The sequence below is a fragment of the Meleagris gallopavo genome, chromosome 13, assembly GCF_905368555.1.
Source record: "Meleagris gallopavo chromosome 13, MGAL_WU_HG_1.1, whole genome shotgun sequence".
NCBI lineage: Eukaryota > Metazoa > Chordata > Aves > Galliformes > Phasianidae > Meleagris > Meleagris gallopavo.
In genome coordinates, this window is record NC_139416.1 from 4386877 (window position 1) to 4399978 (window position 13102).

A 13102-nucleotide genomic window follows, 5' to 3' on the forward strand; every position below is an offset into this window, starting at 1 on the left:
CAAGAGCTTAGACTTCTAGGTTAACCATAACCTTTGAAAATGGCCTCAAGTGATTTCATTTTGTGTTTGTTATGAATTGAGCGTAATACTAATTCTTTTGCATGAAGTTCCTAAAAATTAAATAATAATTAAAGAAAAAAACCTGGATGAAATAGAAAATACGTAGAAAAAATCATTTCTGCGAATGTTTAATAACTCTAGAAGGTAAGGACACCTACGTGTCCTTTTCACAGGGTGTCCAATCCTAAGAGATAAGAAAGCAGGATTCTTTTCAGGGATCCAATAAAAAAAATAATACAGATATAAGGAATAATGAATGGAATGTATTGGGTCCAAAGACTTAGAGTTGTTCGCAGCATATGATATAATATGATGAATATGAATATGATGTAATAACAAGGACTTCAGCATAATTGCCTCAATATAATGATTATGGCTAATGAAGACTTTGAAGAAAGAAGCAAAGAAACAATTTCCATCTGTTCAGATATTTTTTATGTTCTTTATAGGTACACAGGATTAATGGAAACACCTGATTTCCACATGTGTTTCTTTTCAAATGGAAATGAAGTGAAGCTTCATAAGCTTTTGAATGCAGTGGTGTTGTTTGTTTGTTTGTTTGTTTCAAAGCTCAGGCAAAAAAACCTGGGGGAAATAATCCAACAGTTAAAATGCTGTGTTGCATTCAAGGAGAAGGAGTTTAGATTCCTCTCCAAAATGTATGTTTTTCTTTAAAAAAAAAACAAAAACAAAAACAAAAAACCTCCAAAGATTGAGAAACTTTGCGCAAAGTGATGGTGTTGGTACGTTTCAGTGGGTTGCCTGTAACCTCCAGGCTGTTTGTACACCGTGTCAGTCACTGCACAGAGCTGCAGTTTCACCTGATCACAACAATGCAGGTGAGATGTTCACAACTACCTTCTCAAGGTGAAGGCACCACATACCCTGTGCTATTGTTACTATTCTGCTGTGGTAACTGATTTTTTTTTAATGCCAAACCATGCTACCAAATTAGTTACTGATCTGTGAAAGTCAAGAGATTGGATACGAAAAATTGGGAAAACTACTGTTTCTTGGGGTGTCTTGCTGATTTTAATTACCATCAAGATTCACTCTTTAACCAGTGTGATCCAATTCATTCTACCTTGTATCTGTTAGAGTGCAAAACATCTATCTGAAGAAGGTCTTGACATGTAAAGCTCTGGGCTGGATCTTCTCTTCACTCTGTCATTCATCCAGAACTGCTGCTGTACAAATGCATTTAAAGTTCTTATTTACAAGGGTCAGTCATAGACTTTCTCTTCTCTTTTGTGACCTGAAAGTACTCAAACACCAGATTCAATTAAAGTTGCTTGCATGTTTCTAGATACTTACTAGATGAATTATATTTGTCCCCATGTCTTTTGTTCTCTATGAGGGACCAAAGCACTGAGAAACTGGTTGAGATAGAAGAAACATGTAGCTGTAAAACATTACATTAGGGAGGAAAAAAGTCAGGATGTACAGAATGCAGACAGAATTAGAGCTGTTGAATATTTGGGCTTGATATTTTTACTTGGAATTTATATTGATAATGAAAGCAAAATGATAGCATTCACATGTGTTCATTTCCCAGTGAAAGGTATTGCAGAAATAAGTTAATTGTAATATATTTTTTTCTGCATGAAGATATGTACAGAAAACAAAGAGAACAAAATATGAGTTTGTTATGACTGAAATTGTGAGACATTTCTGTCCGTGGCAGACAGAGATCCATGTAAAACATGAACAGTTTCAACCTCACTTAGCAGCAGCTCTGCTTTTAGCAATACTTGTGTCTGTTTTGTGTTTGGCTCTTGGTTGACTTGAATATGTTAGCCATCATAACTTGCCTAAATGATAGCTGTATGTGGTAGAATAGAAGTGAGCTAACATTTGGCTTGTGTGAGCATCAGAGATGATCACTATAAAGTGATGGGAATGAGGGAAAGTAGTCAGGAAAGATAATAAACTTTGCAATTGTGAGATATGTAAAGTTGTAGATAGACTTCACATATGAAGTTAGAGAATCCTCATTACTGAACAATTTTAAAATGATTCCTTGGAAAAAAGATCCAGAGGAGATATTCTCTCCATAAATTAGGAGATTAGGGAGACTGCAGTGCCCTACTGGAACCTGAGTGAGATGTGATACGTTAACTACTGTATGTTCACATCCAAGTTTACTGAGGAGCAATTTTCTTGGCAATGCATTTAAGGTTCCTTGTTGTGGTCCACCTAAGTCGATGATTAATTGTGGTGAGTATTTTTGATAATTGTTAATTTTTAACTTGTAATAACTTGATGTTTTAAAAGTACAAATATTTTGCTTTATAGTATAATCTTACACTTGCACTTCTAAGTTATTTTCTGATAGTGGTGTAGGTTTTAAAAATTACATTACATGCTATTCAAGCACTTTTATTGTTGTTGAGTAGATTGATTGATAATTACTTGGCATTTTCTGCACTTGAATGTTTAAGAAGGTCTGACAATGTCTACCTTAAATGTTGCATCTTCATTCTGAAGACGGTAGTACACTTAATAAGGTCCCATGATAAATCCAATGAAGTTGTACAGAAGTGTGCTAAGCTGCCATTTTACACTTGAGAAAGCTTAGCTATAAAATACAATGCGACTTGCCTGAAGCCACGCAGCAAGTCTTGGAGAAAGCCAGAGCGAGTTTGGATTTATTCTTTCTATCTTTTCTTTTGAAAATAAAAGATATTTCTTCTTCCAAATTAGGTAAAGCATTTAGGGAGAAATTATCACGGTTGTATATACCAGAAAAGAAAGAGATGATGCAGTAGTGCACATTAGTGTGTGTGTTTGCATTTGCAAGTTAAGATCAGTCATGAAAAATTTGATCTTAAATGAAAATTTTAATAAGCATGTGCATTTGAACAACTATACAGCTTTATTATTTGAACTGTGGCTTTCTCTAAAAATGCATAACTATGCATCTACTTGAAAGATTTCTAATGTTGCTATATTAAAATTCTTGTTATCAATAAAAAAAAAACCCTCTGGAATAACAAACGATTTTTCCATATGCAAAAATCTTTAGAACTGTGTGGTCTAAAAATGAGACATTTCCAAATAAAATTGTGCTATGCACAAGAAATTGAGGGAAAAGTCCTTAAGGTGACTTTTAAATGAAAATGAAATGTCTTTTAGTAAGTTTCAGAGGTACAATATTACAGACTGGTAGAATTGTATCTCATTAATTTCAAACATAGATTTTATGTGAGGCTATTTGATTATAATTTGATTATCTGACCCTGTAATTAAAGTTTATTGCCAATTTCAAAGCTTATGTGTAAAATGAACTGGTTTTCTTCAAAGCAATATACAATCCATTGGACTCATTGACTTCTAGTTTTGCATTTAAATCGAAAAGTCTGTTATAACATGACAAACAGGTTCAGTTTTTGATCATTAATCCTGCTAAGCAATATTCATAAATTCAATTTTGAATCAGTTGGAATACTTTTCTTTTATTAGTTTCTGTGTTATTAAATGAGATTGTTTCTGACTAATATATTTCTGGACTCAAACTGTAGCTCCAAGCTGTTATTCAAATCAAATAACATGCCCCTTACTTGTGCCTAGCACTAATAAATGCCAACTTGTGATACATTTGTGGGAGACTGTCACGAATATTAAAGGAGGCAATAATGCCACTAATGTCTCATAACTAAGCTTATTTTTCTAAAGGGCTGAAATCAGTCATCCTACTGAGGAGGGCAACGGGGGAAGAACCTTTAAGACTTAAAGCCTAAAGCATTATTTTACTCTGCTAAACATTATTATTGAGGAGGTAAATGACCAAGAAATTACCACTGAAGAGAATGAAAAATATAGCATGTAACTTCTGGTGCCACCCTGAGCAACAGAAATGCATCCACTGGCTAAGCATATGCTCGTTCTCATAAAATTGCATGTTCATTGGTCTGGAGACATGCTTTTCTTCCTCTGAGTGTCTGAATTAAAGAAAGGAGAGAAAAAAAAAAAAAAATCCCCTTCTACTGTTATTGTCAACCTCCTACTTCAGTCCTTTTGAGATATTCCTGGTAACAGTTCGGGGGTTTGGTGTAGAACACAAGTTTAACATGCTGACATGAAATCATCTGACAGATAAATAGGATTAACTTGTCTGAGATGTCATCCAGCAGCCTGGTGACTGGGGAGGCTGGGGTGGGGATGTGACTGGGATGCTGGGCATGGAACAGACCCTATTTGTGTACCAGTGTGGGGCACAAGGTCAGTGCTGACACTCAGATGTGACCATTCTGCTTTCTTCCCTCTCAAAATCCCCCCCTTTTTTGCTAGTAACAGAATATCGATAACGAATATCTGGTTTGTGTACTTTTTTATGCCACTTTGAGCCGCATCTTCTTCCACTTGTTTTTCTGGGCTATTCCAAGTGTTTATAAGCTTGATTTGTTTACTAAAGAGCAATTGTGATTTCTATTTTGTGCAGTTCTTAGCTTTCCTCCTTTCTCACAAGTTCTGTGCATTAACCTGGCACTTTTCTAAAATTAAAAAAAAAAAATCTCCTATCTTTGTTATAGTTTATTAGTCTCAGTATCATAGAAAGTACCGAAACAACTGACAAATTCTAGCAGGGCAACTAATCTAATTGGGCTTAGTTGGCTTTTGTTTTCTCAATGCTGATTCCCACATCAAAGATGTATTTAACTGGAAAGCATGAAAGGGTTGAGATGAAAACTGATTGTGTTTTGTGATTGCCTTCAGTTTTTACAAATCGTTCTGCTGTTGCACAGGTTTTACGCCAATGCGATTGAATTAGCTAATTCAGTGACCTCCACATGATCTGTTTCAGAAAGGTACCCTTTCCTCTGGACGCACTGACTGCACAGTGGCTGAATGCCTGTCATACTGCTGCCTTATCTTGCTCTTGTGCCGGAGTTCAGGTGGCACCAGCTCGATGCTGAGTGTACCTCTGGGAGCTGACACTCAGCCCTAGCGCTTCGCTTACTGATTTTCAGTTTCTCACATGAAACAGAAACTAATCATGATTTCTCATCATCAGAGTTATTTCTCACTGGACTGCTCAGAGGTGAGTTGGAGCTCTCAGAGTAGAGACTTGCCTAAAGTTTCCTGTAATTCAGCCAATTTTTTATTTTTTAATTCTGAAATGTTTCCTAATTTAACAAATGTTACCAACCTTCCCAAAGAGAGATTCATGTCAGTGCCTTCTCCATATGTAATTTCTTATTTTTTTCTGAAGTGCAGTTGAATCTTTTGGTTTAAAAAGTTCTAGATGATTTCTAAAGTGATAAGTTGTTATTTGAACTTGTCATTATGCACGCAATACTTAGTTCTTACAAGCAACACTGAAAGATGACAAGGGTTGTCATATGTAGTGACTGCATGTTATGACTGATGCTAACTTGGATAGCATGATGCTTAAGTGGCTTGAAGTATGCTGCTATTTCCATCTTCTTATGACCTATGTAAGTATTTTTAAGTCCTTAATTATTATAGATACTTAAACATATCAATTGAACTTTTTTAGAAAACTGAAGCATTTGAAAATGCTTTTATTTGACATTTAATCTAAAAAAAAATCAGTTTGGCATGATTGTTTACATGTTGCTTAGGTTGCAGTACTGATTTGAAGTATTATTTTGGGTAAACATCAGGAACATCAGAAATTTGGTTACCTCCCTCAAAGCATCTCTCGAAATAATTTTAAATAATTTAAAAAACAGTATTTAAGGAAATAAGTATAAAATGTTTCTCTTAATATTCCAATAATGGGCTATTTGCAAATTTTTGTAGCCTTTAAATGTTGTGTTAAAGTGGTAAGATGGATAAGATTTTAATGATAAGTAAGTCAACATTTCAATCTGCCCAGTAATGTAATGTCTGGTTTTGCTCAGCTTACACTCTTGCTTATCCATATTTATTTTGCATGGAATGTACAGAGGTGATTTTTTAATAAAAGGGAGTCATAATAATTTTTCAAATAGGAGTTGTATAGTGTTCATTTTTCCAATGTCCTCTTCCAAACAACTTTGGGAGGTTTTCTCTCCTAAAGTTTTGGAAGAGGAGTAATTTTGTGGATGTGCATTACTTAGAACTTAAACTGAGGATGCATTCATCTGTCATTGCACTGACACTGCTAAGGGAATCTGAAGGTTGAGAGTGGAGAAGTTCTAGTCAGATGCTAGGAGTGGAAGGTAGTGCTTCAGCACTCTCAACACATTCAGTTCACAGAAACAGAAGAATTTATTTTCATTTGTATATTAAGCATGACAGAAGTGTCAATAACTTTAGTAAGAGATGTTTGAATATTTTCTTTTTCCTTTTTATAAATTTTTATTTATTTATTTGTTCATACCACTTGGACTGTTAATCAGAGGGCTCACATCATGGAAATGTATCTGAGATATCTTTTGCATAAGTCTGTTGTAGAAGGATTAAATGCTGTTGTTTTTACTTTTAATCAAGCCTCTCTTATTCTGAATATGTCAGCTCTTGAATGCCTCTGCTGAATTTTACCTGCATAGTTAAAATACAGCATAAGATTTGTAGGAACCAGTTCAGATTACAGAACCTTGCAAATCGGTCTTTTCAGAATACATTCAAATAGTTACTCAGAATATGATAATGATAACTAATAATAAATAGCATTAAAACAAGAATCAGAAATGCTTTCTACATTTTTGCAGTGTGCTTTACAATGACAAGAATATTTCCTCTCAGACACAATTCTCAAAGACTGAAAATGTTCATCTTGATGGCAAAAGGATGCTAACCAAAGTGGAGCATAATGCTGTCCTAACTAAAAAATGGTGTAAAGAACAACCAACTATTTATCATATTTTATCCAGTAGCACAGTTTAAACCTGTAAGCCCGAATTTATTCATCATGTTAGTACTGTCATTTATTCCTACTGCTTTTTTCCACAGCTGTTGCTGTCAAAGCATCCCAGTCAGCTTGGTTAATCCTTTTCAAGTGCCAGCAGTTATCCTGAGCTCCGTCCTGGCTGCTATGACGTGAGACTTCAGGATCTGTGCACCTCTCATGTCATCAGGAGCCACTGATGTCAGAGCAGCTTCTGTGGAGCACGAAGGTCCATGTCCATTTGTCACATTACCTCTGCATGAAAGGTATTGATTTAATCCATGTGATGGTAGGCCCGTTAGAAATGTAATTGTCCACTGAAAGTGCAAATGGACATCCCAGCAAAAGGCAGCAGTCTTTCAAAGTAACGTTTTACATTATTCAGATCGTTCCTGCTTGTTTTCTTCTTCCACTTGCCCTCAGCCTGAGCCTGTTATTGATATAAAGGTTGAAGCTCAGGCAGCTTAACTGTTATGTGGAATGACCTTTACTTTTAATATTAATATATTATTGTAAAGTCTGTGAGACTCATAAATGCAATTTTAGAATTCATATGAAATGCCATGTGCTGAACCTATTGCAACTTTTCCTCTAGTCCTGTGGCAGGTTGCAAACTATGTGAATTAATATGCATCATATTCTTTCCCCTTTATTTACTTAGAGAGGTTTGCCGAGCAACTTTATCAAGAGTAACATTATCAAGAGCTTTCCTGCAAGCTTCTTTATCATATTCACATCCGTGTCTGCTCGACACTTGTCACTGTCAATCAAATCGCAATAATACGCAGATGATTTGCTCATTTGGTTTAATAAAATCTCTCTGCTTATTTGCACTGCAGTCATTATGCCACATAATTGCTCTGCCGCTGAGGTGAAAGGCAGCCAGTTGCCTGGGGGATAAGAAGAGACTATTGCTATATGAAGGATTTGTTTCTTTTCCTCTGTCTCTCCCTAGTCACTCATATCCCTAAAATTAATATTGTATTTGAATCCAGTCCTGCTATTCTTATGCAGGCTAACATTGTTATTACTTATTATTTGGATGTGAAGTCATTTATTTTTAGTTTTGATGTCCAAGCTGTCAAGCTAAATTTCATTGTGTACTGCCACATACAATTTTTAACTGCCATTTAAACTAGATTCAAAACCCAAATTATGAAGAGAACATGTTCAAAGGAATGGGCTGACAGGAAGTATAGCTACAATTTTTATTTCCTAGGAAATCAAAGTATAGATCTTGTTATTGTTCTGTGGTGGAAATATGTGCAGTTTTCATACTTCGTAATGGTTTTTGTATTGGCTGGACACTGTGCTTCAGAAGCAGAAGAAAGGCAGCTATGTATGCAGATGAGCAGCCCTGGAGGTGCAAAACAAAGGCATCCACTTCTGGAAATGATAGAGCACAGAACCAGCTCAACTTACTGTTGTAAATTTCGGGGTGATTTGTAATCCATTTTCCAGTAGATTCTGCTATGATGGATGGTTGGAGTGAAAATTAGGAGTCCGTGTGTGTAACACAAGCCTTCACTCCTTCACTGCACACTTAATATAGCAGTAACTGCCATATGATGACAATCATGAGCCCATGGTTTGGGGATGATTCCGTCTCAGTGGCTTAAAATAGGAGACTTAAATACTTTTCTCTGTAAATGTATTCCAAACAGTGAGTACTTAATGTTGAAAATTAAACACCAGACTGAAACTGCCTGTGAAAGAATACAGCCATATTTATTTGGAGCTCTGCTGGCATGTCAGAAGTAGTACTGATATTTTAAGGCAGTTGAACCTGAGAATATCATTTCTATTTGTGTGAATTCAATCTAACAGTTTTCAGATACAGAAAGAGACAGTGATTTGTTGTAGTATTAACATGGGGATAATTTCTTTATCTGCCTGAACTAAGAAAGTCCTTATTTAAACAGAAAAGCCTGTTATCAACAAGAAGTCGCAAAAGAACCGTAAAGTCACCCTCAAACTTTGTGTTAGGCCATTACATTTCATCCAGTCAATGTTACCAGAAGCTAAGTAAAATAGCTCTAAGTCTTTCAAACTCATTTTGAAATATTTAAAATACTTATATCATTACTTTTTGCAATTGATTTGAAATTAGTTATGGCTTTCTATGCTAGACAAAAAAGTTGTTTATCTCTCAGTGTTTTCTCTCAGTTTTCTTTTCGTCTCTAATGGGGTTCTTTCTCTGTAGTTTTTGGCAAAATTAACAAGACATTTCACCAGATTTTTATGTGTACCTGGCTCTTTGTCTGTTTTTGATACAAGTAATGACAAGAGATATCTGAGCCATGTTTGGTATTAACATTTATCTTCACTTTTGGAGAGGTAGGGAGGCATGGCAGTTGTAACGGGCAGCTGATTCTGAGCTTCATTAATTTAATTCATTTCCTCAGATATAATATAGGACTGCTTTTCCACTTGCCTTTGCTAGAGCACTTGGTATATAGCTTGCATTTCGTTTGAATGAGCATACCCGTGAAGGGGATCATCCTTTGATGAAGTCTCTTGGTCAATCTATACCACTGTGGAATGGATTGAAATTGTATTATCCAAGTATGCTATGGCTTGAAACTTCAATCTCCTAGGGAAAACTGTATCAGATCTGTTATCAGCCCACCATTGGTATCCATGGTGGTTATGGCAGGGTAATATGAAGATATTCAAACACAAACTTAGGTGTCAGAAGCACATTCCAGCCAAATGCTAAATAGTGTTATTTGACTAGGCTGTTTGTATTTCATGAATGATCTTGAATACTCCTTTTCCACATAATATATGGCAATGCAGATTTATTCTAACTCTCATTCTCTTTTTTTTTTTTTTTTTTGAGTAACAGAATGTTCATCAAAGGAGATTGGTAAAGGCATATCAGTTTCCTAGGTAGTTATACTTCCATAATGTACCTTTCATATTGTGTACTAAGCCCAAAAGTTAACTGTTGACATGGGTGAGCAAGCACTGGAACACGGTGTCCAGAAAGTATGTTTCTTAGAGATATCCAAAACCCATCAGGATGTGCTCCTTGGCAGTCTGCTCCAGCCAGTCCTGCCCTGAGCAGGAGGTTGGGCTCAGTGAACGTGAGAGGACCCTTTCCACTTGATCTTTTCTGTGAGTCTGTAATGCAAGGATGCAGAAGTGCCATACAATCATCATCTTAACCTGCATTACCACCTGTAAGAAATCTTGTTTTGCTTGATTCCTTGGTTATTGTTGATTATTTGTTTGTTGCTTGCAACATACAGATCTACTTAATTAATTCTAGGTCCGATTGATTCTGTGCAATTTTATTCAATGGAAAAAAAGTAAAATATTTTCTGCTAGTAAATATTAGGTTTTAAATCAGATTTAAATCAGACTGATTTAAATCAGTCACAGAAAACTTGAACACCAATCCCCTGAGACTGCTTTGAAATAAAATCTTTCCTTTGGATTAATCACAAGTGTCACTAAGAGGAAAGAAGGAGTTTCATTTTCTTGTCCTTACGTGGCTGTTGATCCTTTCTAATCTCTAATATTAAGAAGATCTTAATTCTAAAAGAGCTTATTTTGTCGTGCTGTCTGATTTGGCTTTATGAAATGTGATGAGCATTTGGAAGAGATGTTAACTATTATATGCATAATGGTTTTCTCAGATGGAAGTGTAGCTGCTGTGCTACTATTGTTTTAATGTTGGCTCACTTTCTTTTTATACATAGTCTCGATATTATTGTTATGTTCTTGTATCATTTCCTTGGTGACAAGTTGGGGGCAGGGCAAACAAAACAAACCTTGTAAAAGTATTAGTGCATGTTTCCTAAAAAATCGTATCATCATAGAATGGCCTGGGTTGAAAAGGACCACAATGTTCATACGGTTCCAACCCCCTGCTATGTGCAGGGTCACCAACCAGCAGACCAGGCTGCCCAGAGCCACATCCAGCCTGGCTTTGAATGCCTCCAGGGATGGGGCATCCACAGCCTCCTTGGGCAACCTGTTCCAGTGCCTCACCACCCTCTGGGTGAAAAACTTCTTCCTAATATCCAACCTAAATCTCCCCTGTCTCAGTTTAGAACCACTCCCCTTGTCCTATCACTATCCACCCTCGTAAACAGCCATTCCCCCTCCTGTTTATATGCTCCCCTCAAGCACTGGAAGGCCACAATGAGTTCTCCATGGAGCCTTCTCCTCTCCAAACTAAACAAGCCCAGTTCCCTCAACCTTTCCTCAGAGGAGAGGTGCTCCAGCCCTCTGATCATTGTGAATCATTCTGAACTGTGGAAGAAACTAAAGCCAGGTCATGTACACCAGAAAATACAAAGCTTAACAAACAAATTCCTCCGTGTTACACAGGCAGAACTGTATGAAAATGTGATACATTCCTATATATTAACGATTTGTGTGAATACAAGAAAAGTAATTAATAAAATAGAGGAGGTAAATAGTGAATAGAGGAAAAGTCTTAATAAAATAGAGGAAAAGTCTTTAATAAAGGTATTAGTGTTAAGACATCTTACTAATAATTTCTAACCAAATATTCAGCACAGAATGCCAATTCAACATCCTTTTTCATTTCTAACTCAAGACCCCTTGATGTTTTGTATCAGAGTTCAAATAAATATATTTAATGGTATTATATGGTTTAATATCAGTTTATACTCGTAAACAAAATCAATCTCTTTTTATAATTTGGACCAAAGACTGAAAAATAACTGGTTTTAAACAAAACCACTTGCAAATTAAGTCATACTAAAAAGGTAAGGCAGTGCAATTTTAACTGCATGTTCCTTACTAAAAGCACACTTATACGATTTATGATGGGAAGTAACAACAGATTTAAAAAGAAATTTTTGCCTGTATTTCTGTAGAGATTACTTAATTTTAGACAAATATTTTTACAAGTTATTAGGCTAGTTAAACAAATCACAGGAAATACTATTCATGAGTTTCTCCAAAACACAGTGCTCAGCTTGGTGTGCAGCTGCCATTATGACTTTGATAAGGTATTGCTCTGCTTTGCAGACAAAGACCTGTGCAAGCACACACACACAGACAGATACTGTCATAAACTAACAGAAAATGGGGAACTTCCCTCTAGCCTAAGCTCCTGGAGCACTTTTCTGAGTTCAAAACTTTGGACAGGACTTTCAGAGGCCCTGAAAGGAAAAATCAATTTGGAATTATATATTTTGTAGTGAAATATTGAAAATTAATTCAATTATGACAGTAGCTCTTTGTTTGGCTATTTAATGCTTGGCTCCGTGACAAATTTTAGCAGTTTGTTTTGCTATAAATTGGAATTAATATATAAAACAACATAGAGGATACTACATCGGGGAACATTCGATCCAGGATTTTCATAAGACAGAGATGAATCTAATATTATACCCTGCTATTAATTAACATTAGATTTACTATGTGGAAGAAGGTGTTTAAAATTATGCAAAATGAGACATAATTATTTTCATATAGTCTCTTTCTCGTGATCTTCATTTTCCAAAGGTATTAAGGGACCTTAGATTTGCAAAGTGGAAATTATTAAGGATAATTAAGGTGAAAGTTTTATTTGATAGAGGAATTCTCATGATGTTTGGAAATACTTGGTTTAAATCTAATCTCAGTTCACACTCTTGCTTTTTAGAATGAAATATGTAATAAGAGGAAACCACAAACAGCCAAGCCATGCTTCAAAACTGAAAAGATTCTACTTGTTCCTTTAAAAGAGAAAAAAAATGTAACTTTCTAACAGTGATTTTGGTAACTATCGAAGAAACAGAAGATAGGACTGAATGAAATACGAATCACAGTACCTCGAGGAAATAAAAAGAACAAGATGAGCAGTAAAAACTTCAACTAACCTATGAAAAAAAAAGGCTGCAGCTGGCATGGAAATAAAAGTTAAAAGTAAAGTACATAAAACAGACACAGAGATGTTCCATTGAGAATTTCTTGGCCAAAGTAAGTTCTTCGTAGATGAAGAATCTCCTTTTTTTCCATCTTCAAATCCTTTTGGAGTTAGCCATACACTGCCAATACCTTTAACTGATCTGTAATATCCATCCCCAAAAACATGAATTTGTGGCTGTTCAAAGCTGGTTGTAAATAGTCAGAATTGGGCAAGCAGACTGAAGTTTCTGTACCTTGGTCATTCTGTAGCAGAAGCTAAGAAAAACCTTATTTGACTCTAAATTGCTTCCTATCAAGCAGATATTTGGTTTT

The 13102-nt window shown here is 35.7% G+C and overlaps 1 protein-coding gene across 4 annotated transcripts in view; it reads left to right on the plus strand.

The window, feature by feature from the left end:
- Positions 1–13102, plus strand: part of RPGRIP1L (RPGRIP1 like) — a 94379-nt gene that overhangs the window by 78231 nt on the left and 3046 nt on the right. For 3 of the 4 annotated variants that reach the window (XR_014886050.1, XR_014886051.1, XR_014886052.1), the window contains 3 exons: positions 4865–5101; positions 6961–7161; positions 12525–12841. The gene's annotated coding sequence lies outside the window, so the exon portion shown is untranslated. The remainder of the gene's footprint in view (positions 1–4864; positions 5102–6960; positions 7162–12524; positions 12842–13102) is intronic. The other variant, XR_014886053.1, reaches the window with a different exon arrangement.